At 31.7% G+C, this 25,224-nt stretch overlaps 1 pseudogene; it reads left to right on the top strand.

Moving 5' to 3' along the window:
• The first annotated feature begins 15,219 nt into the window (after window positions 1-15,219).
• On the top strand, window positions 15,220-17,680 carry LOC107872122 (annotated as a pseudogene).
• The last annotated feature ends 7,544 nt before the right edge of the window (window positions 17,681-25,224 follow it).

Here is a 25,224-nt window from a genome sequence, read left to right as displayed (position 1 = left end):
CCGGTGTGTCAAGTCACCTTTGGAGAATCCTTTTCGAAATAATTTGACTTTTTAAAAACTGGTTTGCGAACAGAGATTCCGGATAAGGAATTCTGTTGATCGAGGGGAAGGTGTTAGGCATCCCTCGATCCTGTGGTTCGATTACGGTCTCTTGGTAGAGCATATCGGCTAATTTGACATTACAAATGTATAAACCACACAAAAACACATAAAACAATCAATCAAACACATGAAACAAAACAAATCCAAAATATAGTGTTCAGTCCAATTATACAGTCCAAAATAAAACATGCGAAGAAAATAAATCTTATTCTAATCTACACTAATCCTAATTACGCTTCTGTGCTTTACTCCATTCAATGTTCCGGACCTTGATTGTGTGTCGTCTTCAAGTACAACTTTCTCGGGGCATTCCCCGGATAAAGAAATACATATACCTCAGGGCATTCCCCTGTCAAATGAGTACATTTTTCAATTGCGATAAAGCAAATTCATTCAACATATATCTCAAACATTCCACCAATTTCACAATCCATAAGTTTGCCTACCCCTATCGTTTACCTAACGATTCACAGCCTAAAACATGATACTATCGAACTTAACAAAGTCCACGTTTATTCCGAATCAGGCAATCATCGCTAAACCAACATAAATCAATATTCATTTTTGACGATTTTTTGATCTTTTTCCCAAAATCAACTTAACCACAAATCAACTACGTGATTAACATACTTCACACCAAGATTAACAATCAAATAACGACAAGTAAAATCACCTCAAACAAATTTAACCAAAAATCACATCATTCAAAAACATTTATGAAAAGAAAGATAAAGAGATATAGAATTGGACCTAAATCATTCATTTTATTCCAAAATCAGTGATGGATTAGAATTCACGGGCAACGGAACCTTGACCCAACTGGAACCTCAACGTCGAACCCAAAACTTGAACAAATATCAAAGAGCACAAACCAACTCGAACTAGAACAGGAATCGCGAAAACACGCTCGAACCCTTTTCCGATCGGGCAAAAACAGACCACGCCCGCAATATGGCGAGCTGACCGGATTTCCCCTAACTATTTTCCATTTTCTTTTTAGTTTTCGATCAAAAATTTGCTGTAACAGTGATAGCAATAGCCAGGGGGATGATTCTCAGTCGATTTCTCATCGGAGCTCTATTTTCTTTACTCTCGATCTCGAATCCCTCGTCTCGCAATCTCTCCCCCTCACTAAATTTCTTCTCTTTTCCTCTTAAATCAACCTCGCGTCTCACTGTTTTTCACCATTTTGTGTGTGCGCGTCCATGGTGAGGATGAGTGTCTTGTGGAAGAGATGATATATGTGTGTATTATTCTCTTGTTGGTGGAGTATGTGTTGTGTGGATTGATGTATGTGATGGTGAGTGTATTTTTGGTGAGAGATTGTAAGGTGTATGTAATTCTTCACCGTGTATTCATGGTCAGCCCCCATGAAGATAATGATGTGTGTGTATATATCAATTAGGGAATTCTCTGTGGGCCCCCTTGAAAAAATGGAATTCTATTTTTGGTCCCCCTCTCTTTTTATTTTAATCTCTATCCGTATATGGATATGTATATATCTGTTAAGGGGTTAGGGGTGGTGAGGTGAGGGTAGGGGTAGTGGGGTAGGGTAGGGTGATTAGGATAGGATAAAATTTGTTATGGGTTTGTTTAGAGTTGTTATTTTTGTACTTTTGTGGAGGAATAATTACATGGTTGAAGGTACACAATAGGATAGGGTAAAAAGGTGAAAATTAATCTTTTGGAGGGACAAAATTACGTGTCTATAATTATAACCTGACTAATTTAAATTCGCAATAGAAAATCTTATTTACAATCTTTAGGGGCAACACATTTCTTATCGAATGCAATTCATATTCACAATTCATACTCAAAATCACTGATTAAAAATAGAAAAATACATATAACTTCACCATAATTTCTTATGTTAATTTCAATTTTTATTTGAAATTAGATTTAAATGAAGAATAAGAGATTTTAAGGATTATCAAATAAATAATATACAATGTAGTATAATATAATTGGTCGATAAAAAATACGTATACTTGATGCCTCCACACGAGAAAGAGACCTAAGTACTAATAATCCTAGCTCCCAAATGCTTGTTATAGGTGTGTCTTCAAATATTCATTATACTGTGTCTAATTAAGAAAAAATTATATTACAGAGTTAGATAAATATCAATGCCCGATTTACATAATTATACCTTAATTTTAAAAAATTATAAAATAATAATGTATATTTTTCAGATATACAGGTATCTGAAGATACACATTCTAACAGCGTCTAACATAGCAAATATTTGTGTATCATCACTTTTCAAATACACGGATATTTGAAGATATATGTATTTTTGTCTTGTACAAAACGTGTATTTGAAGATACACATATGTATTTGAGATACACAACATATACTGTAGTTTTTAAAAATCTATGTTGCGTCGTGTAATTATAATCTAAAGCTCCTATATTTTTGTGATTTGCCCGTAAGTTACCCACATAAATACATATCTTTTACTCGAAAAGCTAAAGAATATTAGTTTATCAGTGTGATTCATATGGGATGACTATATAAAGAAGCCCATTGGAAATGGGCCTAATGGGCCAGACTACTTGTGAATGGTGACTGTTATTGGTGTGGGCTTGGGCCTTGGGAAATAGTCCACAGTAGCTGATTTTAAGATTGCTATTTAAAGTATAGCCAAATTTATAAAATATTTAAAATTTAACATCTTCTCTAATTATCAAAGCTTAACCTCTTACCTTTGATTTGAAATTTGAATGTAGTTCAAACTTTGGAGAGATAAGCATCCACTATCCTCTCGAACTATGGTCAAAGTTACTATAACACACTCTAACTTTACAAGGGTCCTATTATCCCCTGAACTCAATTTTAATATATTTTTGTCACCCTTTTATGCTGACGTGACACCTTTATTACATAAAATGGGGTCCACGTCAAAGGTGTCACGTCAGCTAAAAAGGTTGATAAAAATATGCTTAAATTTTGTTCAGGTGGTAATAGAATCCCTGTGAAATTCGAGTGTGCCGTAGCAAATTTGATCATAGTTCAAGAATTACTAGATGTTTTACTCAACTTTGGAACTTGAAGGTTTGAAGTGTGAAGTTAAGTTTTGTCAATTCAAAATTTCAAACTTAAAGGTCCGAAGCGTGAAGTTAGGTTCTGTCTAATTCAAAATTTCGAACTTGAAGGTTTGAAGTGTGAAGTTTGGCTATGTCAATTTAAAACTTCAAACTTGACGATATGAAGTTTGATGCTAGGTTACTAAATCTGACTTAATTGATTTGGTTTTCTTTTTGATAAAAATTGATGTAGAGGAAATCAATTCTGATTGAATCATGAATATCACAAATGAATATCAGCGTCATACTTAGTGATGTCTCTTTTAGTAGGCAAGACTTAGCACCTCAAAGTACATAGTACTTTTTGACATAAATCTAAATTGATTGAACCTCGAATTAAATATTGAATATCGAATAAGAAAAACCATTATTACTAACTTTGAGAAAAGAAAATATTATTAATTGTCTCTAGTCCTTTTTTATTGTGGGTTGCACCAAATTAATCCACTTAGCTCGCCCTACTAAAAATAGGTCAAAAACTTATGGACGTACCCAATTTTTTTGACCAAAGTTTATACAGGATTTTATCAAAAAATTAATATAATTTTCTTTTAGAAATAAAAGACTTCATCGATTTCAATCATTTTTAATAGTGTAATTTTCTTTCTAAATATTTTTTGAGAGATCATGAATGGAGAGGAGAAAAAAGAGTAAATACATAATTATCCCTGATGTTGGCCGAGATTTTAAAAAAGACATTCTAAACTATACTTTCGACCTATTACCCCACGAATCTTACCTAAACCGTTGTAAATGCACTATTTTAACCAAAATTTTGACCCTGCATGTCTACACGCACCTGAAGCGCGTGAATGGAAAAAAAATTAAACCAGCAAATTAAAATGTGCCACGTGTAATAAAAAGGATCCACTTTTTAAATTTTGTATTTTAGTTTTCTTTTTTCTTCATTTTCCATCTTCTTCCTTAATTTCATCTTCTTCATTTGCCATCTTCTTCCTTCGTTTCTTCTTCTTTTCTTCTTCTTCTTTTTTTTTTCTTCTCTATTAATTGTGTCACTCGATTTTCTCCGAAGTTAAAATTTTTAGTTTTCGTCAAATATTCATAAACCATTAATGAAGATTGATGGAGAAGAAGAAGAAGGAAGAAATTACTCCGTACTAATGAGTAATGAGATTTCAATACTATTATCTTTTTCAATTCCTCCATTAAAACTCCATTAATGGAGTTTTATGCTTCAAGTAAATCGTGTTGAAGACGGAAAATAAATTTAATCGCAAAAATTAAACTTGATTTCACAACTTGTAAGCAAATTAAGAAGATATTAAAGTCAATACATGATTTTGTATCCCACTAGTTTGATTCATTAAGGAGATTTTTATTTTTATTTTTGAAAATTTCTAGCTTCAATGGACAATTGGGGAAAAAGAAGAGAAAAATAGAGTAATGGCTGTTGATGGAGAATTGGGAAAGAAGAAATGAAGATTGACTAATGGAGAATTGAGGAAGAAGATATGAAGATTGATTAATGGAGAATTGGAGAAGAAAAAATTAAAATTGATTAATTGATAAATAAAATTAAAAGGAAAATTTTAATAAATAATATTAAAAAAATGAAATTAAACTTATTTACACGTGACAAAACCTGGTTGGCGCGTGCATTGCACTCTCTTTGGTGTGACTGAAATTCAGCGAAAAATTATGTATTTGCAAAGGAATAAAGAAGAATCGTGAGGTAATAGGTCGAATTCAAAATTTAAGTGTCTTTTTTAAAATCTCGACCAACATCAGAAAGGTAATTATGTATTTACTCGAGAAAAAACAAAAAATCATACATATATCATTATGCAAAATAATGTGTTAAAAATGAGATATGAGGCAAAGCGTAAGCCTCGAGTCATGGAACGTAAAAATATAAATTTCTCTGTGACTGCCGTCTTTATATTGTCACACAAAAATACCCATACAGTTAGAAAAGTTACTACTCTATTCGTTCGCTTTTATTTGTTATATTTTCACTTGAAACATCTATTAAGAAAAATAATTAATAACATGACTATTTTATTATAGTACCCCTATTAAATGATGCTTACATTGTATCTTGAAATTAATTTTATTTTAAATAATTAATATTAAGGGTAAAATAGAAAAAAAGAAGTTGTCTTCTTTTGATATGTCAAAAATGACAAGTACAAATAAAAACTTAATTAAAAAATTAGCGACAAGTAAAAACAAACGGAGAAAATAGTACTAATACATAAAAATACATAATTAATTAAAGGATTTGAAAAAGGAAAAATAGAAAAGCTACAAATGTACACGTATAATAAGACGAATTTTTTGGCGCTTTAAATAGAATTCCTAGAAAAATTATTGTTGTTGAATTCCACATATATGTCCTACACTTGCATGGCTTTCAAAGTTTAAAGAATATTTATTCCTTCACGTAAAAAAAAATAAATTTTTTTTTTTAAGGAAAACATTATTTTGTATTTAAAAATACTAATCTTGAAGAAGGGAAAGATCTAGTAAATAAAATATAAGAACAATTATTTGTCTGTGTGATGTTCCTGTCCCACAAAATACCTTAGGAAAAATGATTCATAATATCTAAAGATATCTTCTTCTTTTTTTATTAAAGAAAAAAAAAAAAGTTACCTAGTTGATTGTTCTGCCAAAAATTGAAAATGCATAAAAATTTTAAATTAATAAGAGATGCAACTTCAATTTCTTCAGAACTGACAATCAATTATATTTTTGATAAGGACAACGACTAACAATTAAATAAGATTCTAATCATTATTTTCATATTCATAATAATGCGAAAAAAAGATTCGACTCTACATTATTCATGAATAGTGGCGCGTTGAGTTTCTCGAGCAGTAAAAAGAATTTTCCTCTTCCTATAGGTAGAGTTTTCTCTCACTTCATTTTCGTTGAATTGCATCCACCCTCCCACGCAACTAACCGATATAAATATATTATTACAATTTACACACATACACATACATGCGCATATTTAAATAATATAAAAAGAGATATCCCACAGTGATTGTTAAGAGTGGGTTGATGAAGAGGCATGGGACTAATGAATATAAAACATTTCATGATTTTTATAATTCAAAAGGATAAGATTTTAAATAAATTTATAAACATCACGTTCTTATATATTCCCCGTATATTTGAACTTTTCTTTTTTTTTTTTTTCCTTTTTTTTTGCATAAAAATGGATTATAATAAGTTATATTTTTTAATAAAATAATTTATGTTCATTCGACCGACAAGATAATAATCTTATTTCTAGTCTATCAATAGAGAAAATGACTTTTCTAGTGATTTCTCGATAGAAGGACTCTTGTGAGCCACGAAAGAGATAATCCAAGTCTTAAGTCGAACCACTCAATGTAGAATCTCATCAGGTCAATTAAGCTACAATCACGAAACGATGATTTTATTAATATAACGATGTTTAAATTTAAATGATACAAAAGGAAAGCGCATGTTTGTGAGGCTTTAGTCAAAATGCATATAAGTGAGTAACGAAAGAGCGATGAATCACTAAAATGTTTAGTCTAGTTTATAGATATCTAAAATATAATATTATATATGTTATTAGTCTGATCCTTTGTATAAGAAACTATCTGTAATAATGAATTTGCAAAATAAAATTGTTCCATTATTTAACTGATATAATGGATAGATAGAGAAAAAATTTTAATGATAGAAAAAAGGATTTGTGATTTTATTGAAATGAAAGTAGAAATATCTATTAAGATGGAGAGAAAAGTTTTACTAATATCTATTGGGCAAAAACTTAGCTACATACAAAGAGAATTGATATTGTCCTTGTACACTAGAGAAAAATATTTGTCCTATCCGACGCGAATTCGAATTAGTCATTCTAATGCAGATATCGGACACTGAATAAGAAATCAAAAAAGGAGAAAAACATTTGTAGCCAAAATCTAAAAAGGGGGTGAATAAGGAAGTTGTTATCCAATTATTTATATGAATATAAAATCACAGAGAAATAGTTAAATTTATTTTGGTGTTTTTCAAAGTTGAATAACTTTGCCTTTTGTTAAACTTTTTGCCTAGTATTACCTTGCCGTCTAAACAAAAATGAGTATAAATAAGAGTAATTTGGTTAAATTACCTTCTAGTTAATGTTTTTCTTAAGGAGCATGTAACTTTAAAAAGATGATAAATAAATGAAAACGAAGGGAGTATAATTTTTAAATCATAATAAGAAATTGAAACGTAAATTATGGCTTTCTTTCGTAGAATTTAAATACATGGAGTAAAGTCTATTTTAATTTCGAATGTACTGAGAGACATTTGATTTTTTTTAATTTTTTTTTTATAAATCATTGTTTGTATAAGATTAATAATATTACTCCAATTATTGTCCATAGACATGATTCACACCAGGACCCTACCATATCGTCCCTACATTATTGGCATTTCTTTCCTTGTTTATTATATATTGTCTTAAGAATATAAAATAGAGTTTAAATTTTATATTTCATTTGTATAAATAAATTTTTACATTATGGGGTTCGGCATAAGATATTTTTGTAATTTTTTTTCAAAATGTAAATTTTAAAAATAAAATATATATTACTTACTATAACAAGTAAGGATGACCTAATGGTATAAAAATTATTAAGCTATCAATATATCTTTTACTATCTAATAAGAGACAAAAGGAAAGAGAAGCAGGCAGGTCTCCGTTAACCTGCTTGCTTTTCCTGCCTGCTTCATAAGCTGTCTTTTTCGTGATTTTATTATATCATCTCTAATTAATTATTATAAGTTATTTATGTATTTAAAAATTAATAAAATTTAATAAAAATATAAAATAAATTTTTTTGACATGTCTGCTTCACCCATAATTTGACTATATCACTCATAGTTAATTATTATAAGTCATCTAAATACTAAAAAATTAATATTAAAAAATTATTATAAAGTCATCTAAGTATTAAAAAATTCATAATATTTAATGTTAAATTTACTCACTACAAAATAATCGCGTTTAGCAATGGATTTATAGCAACAAGGTCATTTTCGTTGCTAATTAGCGACGGAATTGCAACAAAATAGGAATTTTGTTGCTAAATAAATGAAATTAAAATTAATAACCTAATTAGTGACGGATTGGCGACAAAATTCATAATTCGTTGCTATATTTTGGCGGTAAATATTGGCGCCATTATTTTGGTGATAAAATTAGCGACATAAATGGTGGAAATTTTATTTTGACATGGTGGAGACGGAAATAGCAACGAAAGTTTTGTCACTGAAAGTATTTTACTATTTTTAGAAAATATGTTAGGTATATTTTTAATAAATAATTAGCAACGGATTTGTTATCCGTTGCGGAAGCCGTTATCCGATCAATTAATAGTATATTTTTAACAAATACTGGGCAATGAATTTAAATCCGTTGCTAAATCCGTTACCCGACCAAATAAATATTAGGGTTGTGTCTTTTATTTCACTTTGTTCTCAAAATATTGTATCATCCGCCTCTCTCCAAAAACAGTCGTCTTTCCCTTTTCTCTCCCTTTTCTCTCAACTGAGAAAAGGGAATCACTCAATATCAGTCGGGTGTGAATCGGTGAATTTTGAATCTAAATTAGAGGTAAAATTCTATATCTCGTAATTTTAGTTGTTTCTCCTTTTTTAATTTCTTAATTTCTATGTTAGAAGTCACTTGTAAATGATAAGTTTAGGATTTTTTGAGCTTTTTCACTTAGGGTTCTTCGATTTTTGTGTTAAAAAGTTTGATAAATTGTCATTTACTCGAAATGAGAACCGGATTTTTTCCTCAGATTTTCTATTTGTGGGGGTTTTTGATATTTTGTATTGCATGTTTATTAATCTGAAATTTCTTCAACAAATTTTTCAGTTGTGTGGTTGATTTGAGGTCTTTCACTTTCCTTTGTTTGATTATTGTATTAAAAAATGTGTTAGTAGTTATTTAATCGAAATGGGAACAATATATTTCCTCTTAACTTATATTTGTAGTTTTTTCGGTATATTTTGCTGCTGGTTCATTATTCTCAGATTTCTTCAACAATTTTTTCATTTGTGTGGTATAATTTTCTCTGTTTTATGTACGGTGCTTTTGAAAGATTGTACTCGGTGTATTGCATGTTGAAAAAATAGAAAACATAGAGCAGATTGATTCATTTTTCTTATTGTTGGTAATAACAAAATTTAGTATATGTCATGTTCCTTTGAAATTGTGTAATTGTCATAATCGTTTTCTATTTTATTGTGTTGACTGTTTATCCTTTATCATTCCGCAGATTCCATTTGTGGGATCATACTTGGTATATGTTGTTGTTTTTCTTAATGTGATTGTGATGTTATGCTTTTGATTTTCAGAGAGATCCACTAAGGATACCAGCAAGTGCCAGAAAGTGAGTTAGCAGCTATCTGGTACTATGACATTCTCCCTTTTAAATGATTTTTGATCAGTTTTTCATATATTTCTCTATTGTTGTTTGTGTGTCACTGATTATTCGTGAAACTGTCTCTATTTTCTTTTACTTATCGATTGCTTGAAAAGGAGCAATCATGAACATTCTGATGACTTAATAGTCTACCTTCAATTGAGGATTTTTTTAATCTGATTCACCATTCAAATACAATGAGTTCATTTATTATTAACTTTTGTGATGTAACTTAGTGTTAAAGTTTTAAACTTTATTTGTTTATTTTTGCCAACAAAGTTGCAACTTATCTTTAAGTTTTGTTTAATGTTCAGATTTTAGGTATGTATTGTGCTGAAATTTGATGTTTTAATGTTGTTGTCGGGAGCTTTTGCCTTATGCCTTGTGATTGTAATGATAGAAGTTTTGGTTTTGTATGTAATTAAACTTTTTCGCTAACACTTATTAAGAAGAACAATGAATGATATGTTGTTATTTCTTGTTTATTTAGCAAAAAATGGCTGATATATTCTATTTTCTTGTAAAAATAGAAAGAGACATTCTAGTTTGTTAAGATATTTAATTTTTTCTTCTCTTTAGTGATAATCCTGGATGTATGAAGTATTAAAATATAAAACTCTAACTATGTTGTTTATGTCGACATTAATAGGAATATGAATAATCTAGAGCGTGGATGGATGTATGATAGGTTGGATGGCCGAGGGGCTATAAACTCTAGATTCATTACTGGTGTGAATAACTTTATCCAGTTTGCATGTTCTCAACAAATTGCATGAGTGGTAACAACATTAGATGTCTATGTAAAAAATGTCGCAACATTAAATATAAGGATGTTGAAACTGTTAGATATCACCTTCTTCATGATGAATTTGTTAAGGACTATTTTGTTTGGAAACATCAAGGGAAAACAGATGTGATAGGTGAGATTTCTTTCGGTAATGATTTGATCAATGGTGCTCAACTTGAATTGGGATATGATAATCCATATCTACAAATGATTTTGGATGCTGCTGGTCCCAACTTTAACCATGTTTTGAGTTGGCAACCTAACAACAATATTGAATCCGGGTCATCTCATCCGTATGAACCTTCAATTCAGGAGGAACATGTATCTTTGATGGAGGAGGAGCCTAATTTAGAGTATCAAAAATTTTATGAATTATTGCACTCTGCTGATGCAAAATTGTATCCTGGTTCTTCCTTATCTCAACTTGCAGTAATCTCTCGAATGTTAAATATTAAGATGGAAAATACTATGTCACAGAGAATTGTTTAAAGAGGCTTTACCGAAAGATAACCTACTGGTTGATAGTTATTATTAGACTAAAAATCTAGTGCGTAGCTTAGGTTTACCGGTTGAAAAGATTGATTGTTGTGAATCGGGATGTATGTTGTATTGGGAAGACCATGAACATCTTACCTCTTGTAAATTTGGTGACAAAGAAAGGTATAAGCATCGAGTTAGCTCTCGTAAGAGGAAATTGATCCCTTACAAAAAGATGTATTATTTTCCTTTGATTCCTAGATTAAAGAGATTATATGCATCCCATACTACAGCAGCTGACATGACATGACATCATGAACATATAAAAGAGGATGGAGTAATGCGTCATCCATCAGACTCTGAAGCTTGGAAGAACTTTAATGAAAGCCATCCTTTTTTTGCCGATGAACCAAGAAATGTTAGGTTGGGGTTATGTACTGATGATTTCCAACCATTCAGTTAATCTGAAAGAAATATTCTTCATGGCCAGTAATTGTCACTCCATACAACTTACCTCCAGGGATGTGCATGAAAGAGGCTTATATGTTTTTAATTGTCATTGTTCCTGGGCCAAACAATCCCAAATATAAAATTGATGTTTATCTGCAGCCTCTAATAAAGGAATTGACGTTGTTGTGGGAGATAGGTGTAGAAGCATTTGATATCTCCAAAAAATAAATTTTTCAATTGAGGGCAGCTTTGATGTGGATAATTAGTGACTTTTCAGCATATTCTATGTTATCAGGATGGAGTACTGCAGGTAAGTTTTCTTATCCTTATTGTATGGAGGAAACACAATTCTTTAGATTACAACATGGTCAGAAAACATCATGGTTTGACTGTCACAGAATGTTACTTGACCAATATCATCCATTTAGGAGAGATCGTAAAAATTTTCTTAAAGGCCGAACTGTTAAAATATCACCACTACCTTACAGAATCAAAGAAGAGATATTGAATCAAATTTCTAATTTGGGGATAAGAAAAGTAACAGAGTTAGATGCAGAAGAAGTTAATCAAGAATATGTAGTTCTTGTGGATGAAAAAAATGAAGCATCTTTTGGGATTTACCTTATTGGAGTTTTAACATGATTCGACATAACTTAGATGTCATTCATATTGAGAAAAACTTCTTTGATAATGTATTTAATGCAGTTCTCAATACTGATAAGAAAACCAAAGACAATCCACAAGCTCGTCTACATATGGTCAAGTACTGTGATCGACCTCAGTTGGCAAAGGATGCTTCTGGAAAATATCCCAAAGCTCTATATACAATAGACAAGGAAGCAAGCACTGTCTTGTTAAATTGGGTGAAAGGCTTAAAATTTCCAGATGGGTATGTTTCAAATTTGGGTAGATGTTCAGACACAACTGCGAAAAGATTATTTGGCATGAAAAGTCATGATTGTCATGTCTTCATGCAACAATTGATGCCTATTGCTTTTCGTGAACTACTTTCAAGTAATGTATGGCAGGCACTTACAGAATTGAGGTTATTCTTTAAAGATCTTACATCGACTACTCTCCGGGTGGATGACATAGAGAGATCACAGGGAGATATTCCATAAATCTTGTGCAAGTTAGAACGTATATTTCCTCCTGGGTTCTTTGATTAAATGGAACATCTACCTGTGCACCTTCTATATGAAGCAAAGATTGCTGGACCTGTACAATGTCGATGGATGCATCTTTTTGAAAGGTAATGCAAAAATTCAAGTTGAACTTGTGGCAATTATGTTATTATTAACTTTTCAAATATGATGGTTTATCCATGTTTTTATTTAGGTATCTTGGAAGTCTTAAAAGAATGATTGGAAATAAAACAAGTGTTGAGGGTTCTATATGTGAAGCTTACTTGATGACAGAGTCAACACTATTATTTTCTCATTATTTTGAACCACATGTCATAACATGCAATCATAATGTGGATCGAAATGATGATGATGGTATTGAGGAAGATGTTGAAGGAAATTCATCAATATTCAAATATCCCGGTCGATTATGAGGAGAATAAAAAAAAAGGAATCTAACTCTTCAAGAAATCAAGGTTGCCCAAACTTATATTTTGCTAAATTGTGATGAAGTTGAGCCATATGTGAGGTAACAAAGTTAGTTGTATCAACTTAATTTTATAAGCATATTCATATATGATGACTTAAAATTAATTTTTTTTTCCTTTAAATGAAGTATGTTTGTGCAACATTTGCAAGAAGAATTTTCAAATGTCTCTCAAGATCAAATAAATGAGAGACTTGAATCAAATTTCTCTATATGGTTCAAGCAATATGTAAGGCTTCAAAAATTAATATCTTTTATACAACTATGCACTTAATTTGACTTCTGAAAGTGAACTAAATTTTCTAATCTTGTAAATAGGTTCGGCTCAATCATATTGAGAATGAATTCCTATGTAGTCTTTCTCGTGGATCATTGATAGGTGCTACATCTCATTTGGTGTATTTTGTTAATGGATTTCATGGTAACGCAAGATCATCAATGAATAGTGGAGTTTGTATTTCAGATCTAAATTTTGGTGATTTCTATGGGCGGATAAAAGAGATTATAGAAGTGGCATACCGTGAAGCACATTTAAAGCGAACTATACTATTCAAATATGAATGGTTTGACCCAACTATGAATGTTGGTTTTAAAAAACATAATCAGTATAAATTGGTTGATATTAACCATTGTCGCCGATATAAAAAATCTGAACCTTTTATTCTGGCAATGCAAGCAACTCAAGTGTGTTATGTGTCTTATCCTAGCAAGAAAAAAGACAAGGATGATTGGGCAGCTGTATTGAAGATCAAACCTCAAAATGTTGTTGAATTACCCGATGAGGAAAGTGAGACAGCTGTAGAACTAAATATTTCATTTCAAGTTGAAGAAGTTCAAGTCTATGAGATAAACATGAATGTTGCCATGGATGACAGCACACTCTTGCATGATCAAAATGGTGGCTAAATTGAAACGGATGAATTCATTGATGATGGTTTATTGCAAGAGCATAATGAGATCCAAGAGGATGATATAGAAGAAGAGTATGAAACTGAGGAAACTGAGGAAGATGAAGAGGAAGATTTTGAAGAAGACACAGATAGTGATTAGTGCTTGATGAAAAAACATGCTATTGTATCTTAATTTTATTCTGGGAGCAGTCATTTTGTCAAACTAATATTATTTTCTTTGTCTTTACTCGTTGTTTACTCAAAACTTGTTGCTTCAACTGATTTTATGCTCTGCTTGTTAATTTTTGACTCTTTCATTTCTCATCCATGTTTTTAGGCTACAACTTGCTTTTATATTTTCTGATACATTATCTATATATTGTTGTTTTGTTATCTTGGCATTATTCAGTTTGCATATTATTGCCTCTTAACTAATACAGTTTTTTTATAGATATGGCTAGAGGTAGAGGTCGAGGTCGCGGAAGCGCAGGGCGTGGAGGCAAGTCTACAGTTGGAGTAATAATGATGTTACTGCAAACATACCTATTGTTACCACTCCTACTATTGCTAGTCCTCAAGCTGATGGCATAGGTGGTCAAAATGATACAAATCAAGTTCAACCCTTGATTCCTCACATTACATCAATGGTTCAAACTTCTGGTGATGATAGCAACCAGACAACACCTGAATTATCTCCCACAGCTCCAAATCAGATCAACATAACAACTGAAGGTACATCTACTCTAAGGAACCAAATAGGTGAGGTTCTTAATCAATTTACTTCATCCTTGAAAATGGATGAATATAATCAACTTGTGGTCTGATTTCTGTGTATATATATATATATATATTTTATTTTTTTTGGGTTGATGATCTATTGTTGGTTCTTGATTTGAGAGTTCTTGTGGACAAAATTACAATGGGAGTATTTTGTAGTATTTTGGTGGTTCTGTTGGTAGTTTTGATCTATTGGTGGCTGTTGTTGTATTTTGGTGATTCTGATGGTGGTTTTTGTTCTGTTGGTGGTTCTTGTTCGGTCGTTGGTTCTTGATTTAAGAATTTTTGTGGGAAGAATTACAATGGGAGTATTTTGTATCATTTTGATGGTTTTATTGGTGATTCTTGATCTGTTGGTGGTTCTTGTTGTGAGTATTTTGGTGGTTCTTATTATGTTGGTGGTTCTTGATTTATTATTGGTTCTTGTTGTGAGTATCCAGTGTTACATGGGATTCTAGAATAACAGTGAGGTATGTTGTTGTGAGGTATTTTGTTGGATAGGATTTCAAAATTATAATGGTGTATGTTGTTGTGACTTCTTGTGCAAAATTTACAACTTATTTCCACTTTAACAAGTATAATTTTTTTTAATAGATATGACTCAAGGTAGAGGTACATGTCGAGGAAGTATAGGCGTGCGGGAAAGTCAGCAGCTAGAAGTAATATTCCCGTTCTTACTTCAAAAATGCCTACTATTCCCACTCCTACAGTCGCGCCTCAAACACCTGGTGGCGTAGGTGCTCCAACTTCTAATCATGGTAGTACGTCTCCCACTACTCCAAATCAGAGCAACCCAACAGCTGTAGGTACGTCTTCACAAACCAACCAGGTAGGTGAGGACGTATCTCGTACCAACATAAATGGAGAAGGTAATTCCAGTAGGAGCCATGTGCGGAGCCTTGTTACTATAACTTCTGCAGGGTTAGTCTATTTTTTTTATTTATTATCATTATTTTTTATTTTTTATTTATAATAGACCTCTAAATAATGTCATCACATTGATATAGATTGCAACCTTCTAAAGCATGCTCTAATAGCATACACGAGTCTTTCAAAAGTGAACTTGATCACAATGGAGTCAATTGGAAAGGTGTCTCATGTGATATAAAGGATGACTATTTTGAAAAATTCAAGGTATATATGCTCATCATAATTGAGTTTTTAAAGTGTAGTCACTTTTATAAATACGTTATTAATGTGTTATTCTGGAAATTTACTTCAAAAATATTTCTATTGGGATTCTTCCATTAGTGATGCTGCAGTAAAGAAACATTGGCAGAGTAAGGCGGCAACTGTGTATAGAAATTTTATTGCTAAAATCAAAGAGAAAGGGATTAGGCAAGATTTTATACCTGAAGATGTCTGGAAAAGCTGGCAGCGACTTTGGGCAGATTCAAAGTGTGTTGAAAAGTCAAAAATAAATGCGCAGAATCATCGTGGTGGCAAAGAAGTCGTTGCTGGAACTCACACGAGATGATCTATCTCAATTGAAGAGTACCGAAAGAGACTTGTAAGTACATATTTCAAGCATTAAACTGTAATTTGTTGTGAGACTGTCTAAACTTAGTTCAGGGTTATGTTGTTGTTGCGTTTCTGCAGATAAATATAATTTAGGTTCTAAATTTTCATTTGCGTGTGTTAATATGTGTGTGAATCTGTGTATGTGTACGTCTATTTATTTTGGGGCTGGTGGTGTTTTCTTGTTGCAAACCAAGTGTGTGAATGGTTAATTGCAATTAGGGGGGGGGGACTATATTGTATTGATTTTTTCTTTTATGAAAGACGACTATATTGTATTGTTGCATTGTTCTAAGCTTAAATGACTATACTGTAGTTCCCGCTTCCTGTCTATTACTTCTTAGGACTTTGTGGTTATTAGACGTATTCTACTTTTTTACTTTAAAATAGTCCAAAAAATGTGATCACTCTTTACTGTTTTTGTCTCCCCGTAGTATTTTGTATGTTGTGTTTTGTTGTTGTTTTGTAACCTGAAATTCTGCGGTGTAAAATGTGCTTATATGTCGCAGAGTGGTGTATTACTGAGGATTCGTATATTTACATGTTCTTCGAGATGTATTTGGTAGAATTACTGTAAACTGTGCTTTTACAAATGAATTTCTTAAGGAAATTACTTGTCTGTTTTGTGTGATTGGTGTTCATCTCATATAACCTTGACATTGGAATCTGATGCTGGAAATTTCCCAAATGTTCATTAACATATGTTCACAGTGACTTTGATGAAATGAAATAAAGCAATCTCTTTCCAGTGATTGCTTAGTAAGAAATATGAAACTGGCTAACATAGTTCTGACCGTGCAACTAATAATATTTACTTGATGACCAACTATGTTCCAATTGAATAATGATTTTAGAAACATTTCAGGCTTACATAAAATGTTCCAGCAGTTTTGTTGTAGTACTATGCTCAATATTTCTTTTTGACAGGCTGCTGAAATGGGTCGAGATCCGACACCAAGTGAGTTACATTTGCATGTTCACACACATGGTCATGATGAAAAATCTTTCATTGATGAACGTTCCCGAATCGTCCATGTAAGACTAAATTTTATTGTAGTAGTTTACTTAATTCTTATTTTTTAGTTTAAAGTAGTTTTTCGTATCTAATCATTTGTAAGTACAATCCGTTATAATTTCACTTCCACTATTATAGGAAAGATTTGAAGAAATATTGCGAGAAAAAACATTATCAGAATCTGTTATTGATCAAATTGAAGCATATTACCAAGCTGCCGGAGGAGAAAAGAAGCGAAGAGTATTTGGTCTTGGATCTGAAGCCAAAGGCTATTATGGGCAAACTCTTTGTGTTTCTTGTGGAAAGACTTCATCTTCAGCTTCACATGAATCGGTACCAGCTGCAGATTCAGATTTGGATGAGTTTGTGAAGCGATTAATTCCCGTACGTAAAAATTAATTTATTCTTATTGTCATTGAGGAGGTACAAAAGTTGGTTTCTTCACCATCAATTGTGAAACCTCCGGCTGCTACTTTGGACGATCTTGATTCCTTAGATGATGATTGCAATGAACTTGATCAGTTGTGATACTTTTGATAATTAGTGCATTGATTTTTTATGATCTATTTTGTTGAAACGTTTAAAATTGTGCAACAAGAAATTACACTTGATGGATGTAGGTATTGAGGATGTTTTGGACATACTTGTGTTTTTACATGTTGCTATGTTTGGCATTGAGGATGTTTAGATTTTTGCTATTTATATATGTGGCTTCTTTTATATGAATGTTGGATATTATAAGAATTTGCTATCTATATATTTGGCTTTTTTATATGAATGTTGGGTATTTTAAGAATTTTATAATATGCTTTTAATATTTAAAATACAAATAAAAAGGTATTGGAAGAAAAGTAATGACGACAGATTTAGTGACAAATTTAATCATTGCCAAAGAAAAAATATTTACAATGGATTGAGGAACATAATTTTTGGTCACAAAAATTGAGGACTAAATAACAAATTTTTTAGCGACGAACTAGCAATGAAATATTCGGTCACGAAATAATCAAAACGACGAAATACTACATGAAATTAGTAACGACATTTATAAATATAACAACGAATCTATTCGTTGCTAAAATGGCAACGGATATATGTCGTCTCTAAGACGTTGCAAATCTTGCAACGAATTTTATTTTTTCTGTTGCTAAATCGTTAGCAACGCGCGATATAGCCACGACACAAATTCCGTTGCTGATCCGCCTCTAAATTGCTTTAGCAATGGATATATGTTGATTAGCAACGTTATAGGGCTGTTGCTAAGCGCGATTTTTTTTGTAGTGACTTGACGTTTTATATGAGGCTCATTTAATTTTTTTCCACAACTATTTTTGTATAATAATTTTGTTATATCACTTCTAATTAATTATTATAAGTCATTTAAGACATGTCTGTTTCGTTGTTCTAATCTGATTTTACTATGTCACTCCTAATTAATTATTATGACTATTTAAGCATTGTGTCACTTACATTGAGACTTGAGTAATTATTTTCTTAAAAAAAAAAATAAAAATAATTCTTTTAAAATGAATTAATAAATAATATTTATAATTTAATTATTATTATAATATTAATTTAATATAAATATTGAGCCCGTGCTCGTAGCTAGTATTACTTAGATTCTACAAAATACTATTAGTAGAATGACGTGTCACACATGAAAAATGTGAACCCCCAATTGGAAAGGAAATAATTTTTTTTTAACAAAAAAGAAAAAGAAAACATCAAAATGTACCTTTACCAACCCCATTTTAATAAGTAGTAAACAATCACATATATAAATATTTCGAAGCATAGCATAGGACAAGAAAGACAATATATAGTTTATTGGATTAAAACTCATCCTCATATATTACGTGAAAATGAAAGATTTTATTGGAAAAATATTCTTAATTTTGTATAAATTAATAACCATAAGCATAAGGGTTGAATAAATTTGTTGTGAGGTGGAAACTTGTAAATTTTGTCTTCTTACTATCGTAGTTGTGTGCATATAAATTATTCTTCCAATAGCAAAATCAAAATCTAAAATAAAATTATTTTTAAATATAAATATCGCATAACGTAGGGAATAGAAGTGAGAAAATCGACTCTAGCGACTATTAGAAGTATTATCTCTTAATTAGAGATTTTAATTTCGAGTTTTGAATATTAAAATATTCTTGATAGGAAGCGATTTTACCGAGTTCTATACGACACGAATTTGAATTAGTTGGGCTTTGATACTAGGTCCAAAACTACATTATTTTATCAATCTTTCGCATCATATTTGTTCTATTTTTGGTGTTGTCTTGAGCTTAAATGATGTGATTTATACATGTTTTATAATTTGCTTATTATATAGGAGTGTATTGAAGTATTTGGAGCTTAAACAAGAATCAAAACAGAACCAAAGAAGAATCAACGTTGCAACGCGTCCCAAAACAAAACGAGCGAAAAATGGCAAATGGAGGGAGGCCTTGCGCCACTGCTGCAAAGTAAGTAGTGGCGCGACTTTTACTTTTTCTGTAGAAAATTGCAGCTTGCGCCACACCCCCTAAAGCAAGGAGTGGCGCAACTTTGAGCAATTGTCTGGATTTTCACTTATTCTTTGCACCACAGCTTCGTTTTTGGATTGTGGCGAAAATCGAGATTTATCTTAATTCAATTGGATTGATTTTTTTACGTTCTAAGGGTTTCTAAACTCTATATAAGCCTCCTCCCATGTTAGGCAGAGCAAAGCTCAAGAACAAGATTTAGTTTATTTCTTTTATTATTTTTTTAATTTTTTGCCTTGTAAACTCATAAAGTCTCTTCTTCCTTATTTACAACTGCTTTTGTTTAAATTCAAAACACACAAATCACTCTTTATTATTATTCATCTAATGAATAGCTCACATAAAAAATTAAAGTACAATTTCAATTCGTTTAATACCTGTGGGTATAATAATATCTCCTTTATTACTCATACGATCACGTACACTTATGTGTATGAAAAAAAGCAACAAGCTCCAAAAGAGATATCGAATACCGAATAGAAAAAAAAAAGTATCGGCAATGAAACGGGAGGCCAAACACTAAGAGTACAGAAATTTGGTCGTTGAAAAGATTAAAAGTTACATGTTTCTCTAATATACATTAACCCTTTTCCTTAAGTACAAATTAAAGTTTGAAGCATAATAAGTACCTATATCAATGGTACACAAATAGCCTATGGTATGCATTACATATGTTGGTCTTATATATATGTGCATACTCAAAGTTGGCTATAGACATATTAGTCCCTCGCTTGGCATCGGACACTTTCCTTGTACTTACGCGGTATCTTAAGCCCTTGACCTTTGTCAACATTGCCCTTACAACATACTACCATTGTGATTTGTGCTTATAGTGTAGTTTCGCTCCGTGACTACACGTCTAGGTCAATTAGACCTCGCTTGTTATGCTGAATCAAAGTCATGCTCACATGACTTCGATATATTAGGCGCTTAAGAATGGTGCCTCGAGTGCTCAATCAATACAACGATCTTTATCCTTCATAAAGATCGATGGCATGCATGATAAATTTATTTACGTATGCTAATCCATGGCTACGCTACGCATCACCCTTAGAGTTCCCTAACTTGTATAGACATACATTATGTTAGAACAATAATGATAATTGTACTAGAAATTCAAAATAAAACTTTCTTGGCTTAGAGGCACGATAATACGCTTCTTGAAGATAGTTGGAGTCTCTCCCACGAGCAAATGGAAGAACTAGTGACAACTCTATCTTCGGGATTCAACTAAGCCACAAAACAAGTAGTATTCAAGAATGTTGCTCTTCTATTCTTGAATTGGTGATTTCACTATTTGATCAATGTCTCTCAAGTGTTTTTCAAGGGAAAAGTAGTTTTGAGTGCTTGTCTTTTCCAAACAAAAGAAACACTATTTATAGGGTAAAATTTCCATGCAAGTGAAAAGTATTAATTAAGCAATAGTTAATAGGTTCATGAACAAAAATTATCTTTCTTTCAAGTTTCAAGAACCTAAAACGTAAATGAATTTACAATTGTTAATGCATTTTTAACTCAAGATGCATTTGTTTCAATTGTAATTTCACATTCATTTTGTTTATAACTCAAAATGCATTTGTTTTAATATTAGTTGAAACATAAAAAAATTTTAACCGATGCACTTGTTCCAAAAAATTGATTGAAACATAAACTTCATTAATAACAATCCCCCACTTGTTTCAAGAAATTTTATCTTTAAGAAACAAAATTCTTTTGAAACATTAATCTAGCAACATGCATCAATAATGGTGTCTTTTAGACTTGAACCATTAGCTAGTGAAGACTTTCTAAATCATTGACTACTTAGTGAACAAATCTTGAACTAAGTGGTTCATTGAATGATGTAGAAAAATACTCCACGCATATTGCTATGTTTCGGTGAAAATCAAAATCCTTTGACACCTTACGGCCATGTGTCCCCAATCCTTTTAGCTAAGTGCTTTAAGATTTTCCTATTAAAATCTTATTGAAGCGACCTCCACTTCGCACTTAGTGCGGTGAATTCATCAAGAGTAAATTTGCATACTCCGACTAAGTAGTCTATAAATTTCATTAAGAGAAATTAATCTCATCCTCCTTTACAACAAAGTATTAGTAAATCTATCAAGAGTGTTCCTACACACTCCAACCGAAATCGATGTATAGACTTGATAAGAGAATATAATCTCATTCTTTTCTTTTGTAGGAATACTTTCAAATCTATCAAGAGTGTTATTATTTACTCCAACCGATATCGGTCTTATAGATTTATCAAGAGAAAAAATCTCAACTTATGCACATCTACTCACTCTCTAAGGAAAAAGAAAATTTTATCGATGCGTTTCACAATTGTAACTTTACTTGTTTTTTCCTTTGAACCTAAGATTACATCATTAGGTAGGTTTACCATAAAGTACAATCAACCTACAACAGGCTTTATTTCCATCCCATTACAAGTTTGTATCACCAATTTCTTGCCTAACCCTTTAGACAAAGAATCTGCTAAATTGAGTTTGGACTTCATATATTGAAGCGATATTATGCCATCTTCCAATAATATTCTCACATGATTATGTTTGGGACGAACTTGTCTTGACTTGCCATTGTAACAATCACTTGAAGCCTAAAATATAAAAGCTTTATTATCACAATATATAGTCAAAGGTGGTATTGGATTACCCCATATTGGAATATCTATCAGCGTACTCCGCAGCCAATCAACTTCTTCTCCAGCAGAAGACATAGCGATAAATTCTAACTCCATGGTTGAGTGAGTAATACATGTCTGCTTCTTTGATCTCCAAGATATTGCTGCTCCAGCCAAAGTGAAAATTCAAGCAGTAATAGATTTAGAGTCATTCGGATCAGAATTCCAAGTAGCATCACTATAGCCTTCAAGAACTACTAAAAAGGTAGAATAATGCAGGCCAACATTAACTGTACCCTTCAGATACCTTAAAACACAAATTAAGGCATTCCAATGCTCAACTCCAGGGCTACCAGTAAACTTTCTCAAAGTTCCTACTGCATAATCAATATCTGGCCTGGTACAATGCATGGCATACATAAGACTCCCAACAATCTGAGAATATGTCAATTGATCAAGAATATCACCAGAGTTTCGTACTAGTTTGATGCTAGGACCAAATGTTGTAGGAGCATGCTAGTCGTCAAAATAAACAAACCTATTTAGAACCTTCTCAATAGAACTTGATTGAGTAAGAGTCAAACCACTTGCCGAGCTTATAATTTTGATGCCTAAAATTATATCAGCTTCTCTAAGATCTTTCATTTCAAACTGAGAAGCAAGAAAATATTTTGTTTCTTTGACTCTTTCGATATCAGTTCCAAAGATCAACATGTCATCTACATAAAGACATATTATAACACCAGAATTTTCTTGAAATTTACTAAATATGCAGATATCTCCACCATTGATTAAGTAGCCATTAGAAATCATAACTTTTCTAAATTTATCATGCCATTGTTTTGGAGCTTGTTTTAATCCATAAAGAGATTTAAGAAGTTTACAAACTTTACGTTCTTGACCAGGATTGACAAATCCTTCTGGTTGTTTCATGTAGACTTCTTCTCCTAGATCTCCAGTCAGGAATGCAGTTTTCACATCCATCTGATGAATCACAAGACCATGAATTGCTGCTAGAGCAATCAAGAGACGAATAGAGGTCATCCGAGCTATAGGTGCAAAAGTATCAAAATAATCAATATCTTTCAATTGAGTAAATCCTTTAGCTACCAAATGGGCTTTGTACTTATCTAAAGTACCATCGGATTTTATTTTCTTCCTAAAAATCCATCGACAACTAATTGATTTACATCCAAGAGGAAGATCTGACAATATCCATGTATTATTAGATAATATAGAATGCATTTTATCATCAATGACTTCACGCCAAAATGGAGCATCATGTGAAGACGTAGTTTCAGCATAACTTTCAGGATCCGTTTCAACCAAATAAGCTTGAAAATCAAGTCCAAAGTCTTTTGATTTGACTAATCTTGAACTACGCCTTGGTTGAATTTCTTCCAATGGCTCAACTATTTTTCTTTTAAGAGGAGAAATAGAAGAACTTGAATCTTGTTCAAAAGAATCTTTTTCTTGGGATATATATGCTAAAAAAAGTTAGCATGTAAAGATTCAATAATTATGTGAGGACTTGGGGTCTTAAAATTTTAAAATCTATAAGCCTTACTGGTTTATGAATAACCAATAAACACACAATCTACTCCTCTATAGCCAATCTTGGTTAAATGTTAATTTGGTAATCGAATATGAGTCAAGCAAACCCATACTTTAAAATAATTTATATTTGATTTTCGATTATTCCAAAGTTCATATGGAGATGAATCATGATTTCTGGAAGTAATTCTATTCAAAATATGACATGCTGAAAGCAAGGCTTCAATCTGCAAATTTTCAGATATACCAGATCCATAAAGCATAGAATTAACCATTTCTATGAAAGTCCTATTTTTTCTTTCTGCTACACCATTTTGTTGTGGTGTATAGGAAATGGTCAATTTTTTTTCAATGTCTTCTCTCTCACAAAAATCAATAAAATCTGACTTTAAGTACTCTCCACCTCTATCAGACCTAATTGATTTAATTTTCACACTCAATTAATTTTCAACTTCTGCTTTATATGTTTTAAAAGTCTCAAATGTTTCATCTTTTGTTTTCAATGGAAATACATAAGTATATCTTGAGTAGTCATCAATAAAAGTGATAAAATACCTCTTTCCATGACATGACAAATAATCCATCTCACAAATATCAGTGTGGATTAATTGCAAAAGTGTGGAAGTCCTTTCAACTGTCTTAGAGGGCTTCTTCGTAATCTTGCATTTACTACAAGTAAGACACTTAGTAGTATGATTCTTTCCACAATATTTGATTAATCCATTATTCACCATAAGTTTAATAGATTTAAAATTTACATATCCCAGACGTTCATGCCATAAGTCCAGAGACTCTACAAGATAAGCAGAAATATTTTCATTTTCAATATTGAGTTTAAACATTTCATTTGCAACATAACCTTTTCTAACAAACATGTCATTTTTAGATAAAATAAACATATTTGCCTCAAAAACCATTTTAAAACCATGCTTCGAAAGAAGCGTACCTGACACCAAGTTCTTTCGAATATCAGGAACATGCAATACGTCCATTAATATAACTATCTTTTCGGAAGTAAACTTCAGTTCAACAATTCCTTTTCCCACAACTTTAGTAGAGGAGGAGTTTTCCATATATACAATTTTACCGTCCCCTACTAATTTATAAGTCTTGAAAGAATTTAGGTTACCTGATATGTGACGAGTTGCGCCAGTATTTATCCACCATTCCACTTGATCTTCTGCTACAAATGCTTCTGTGACCATTGTCACAAGATCATCTTTTTTATTTTTATCTATCTTTTCTTTCTTCTTTTCGGATTTGAGAATTCTACAATCACGCGCATAGTGACCAACTTTGTGACAATGATAGCATTCACCAGATTTAAAATTGGCACCATTACGCTTGAAATTTGTAGTCTTCTTTGCCTTT

This window comes from Capsicum annuum, chromosome 5 (genome assembly GCF_002878395.1).
Source record: "Capsicum annuum cultivar UCD-10X-F1 chromosome 5, UCD10Xv1.1, whole genome shotgun sequence".
Taxonomy (NCBI): Eukaryota; Viridiplantae; Streptophyta; class Magnoliopsida; order Solanales; family Solanaceae; genus Capsicum; species Capsicum annuum.
Note: the sequence above shows the minus strand (reverse complement) of the source record. Positions and strands in the feature narration are given on the sequence as shown.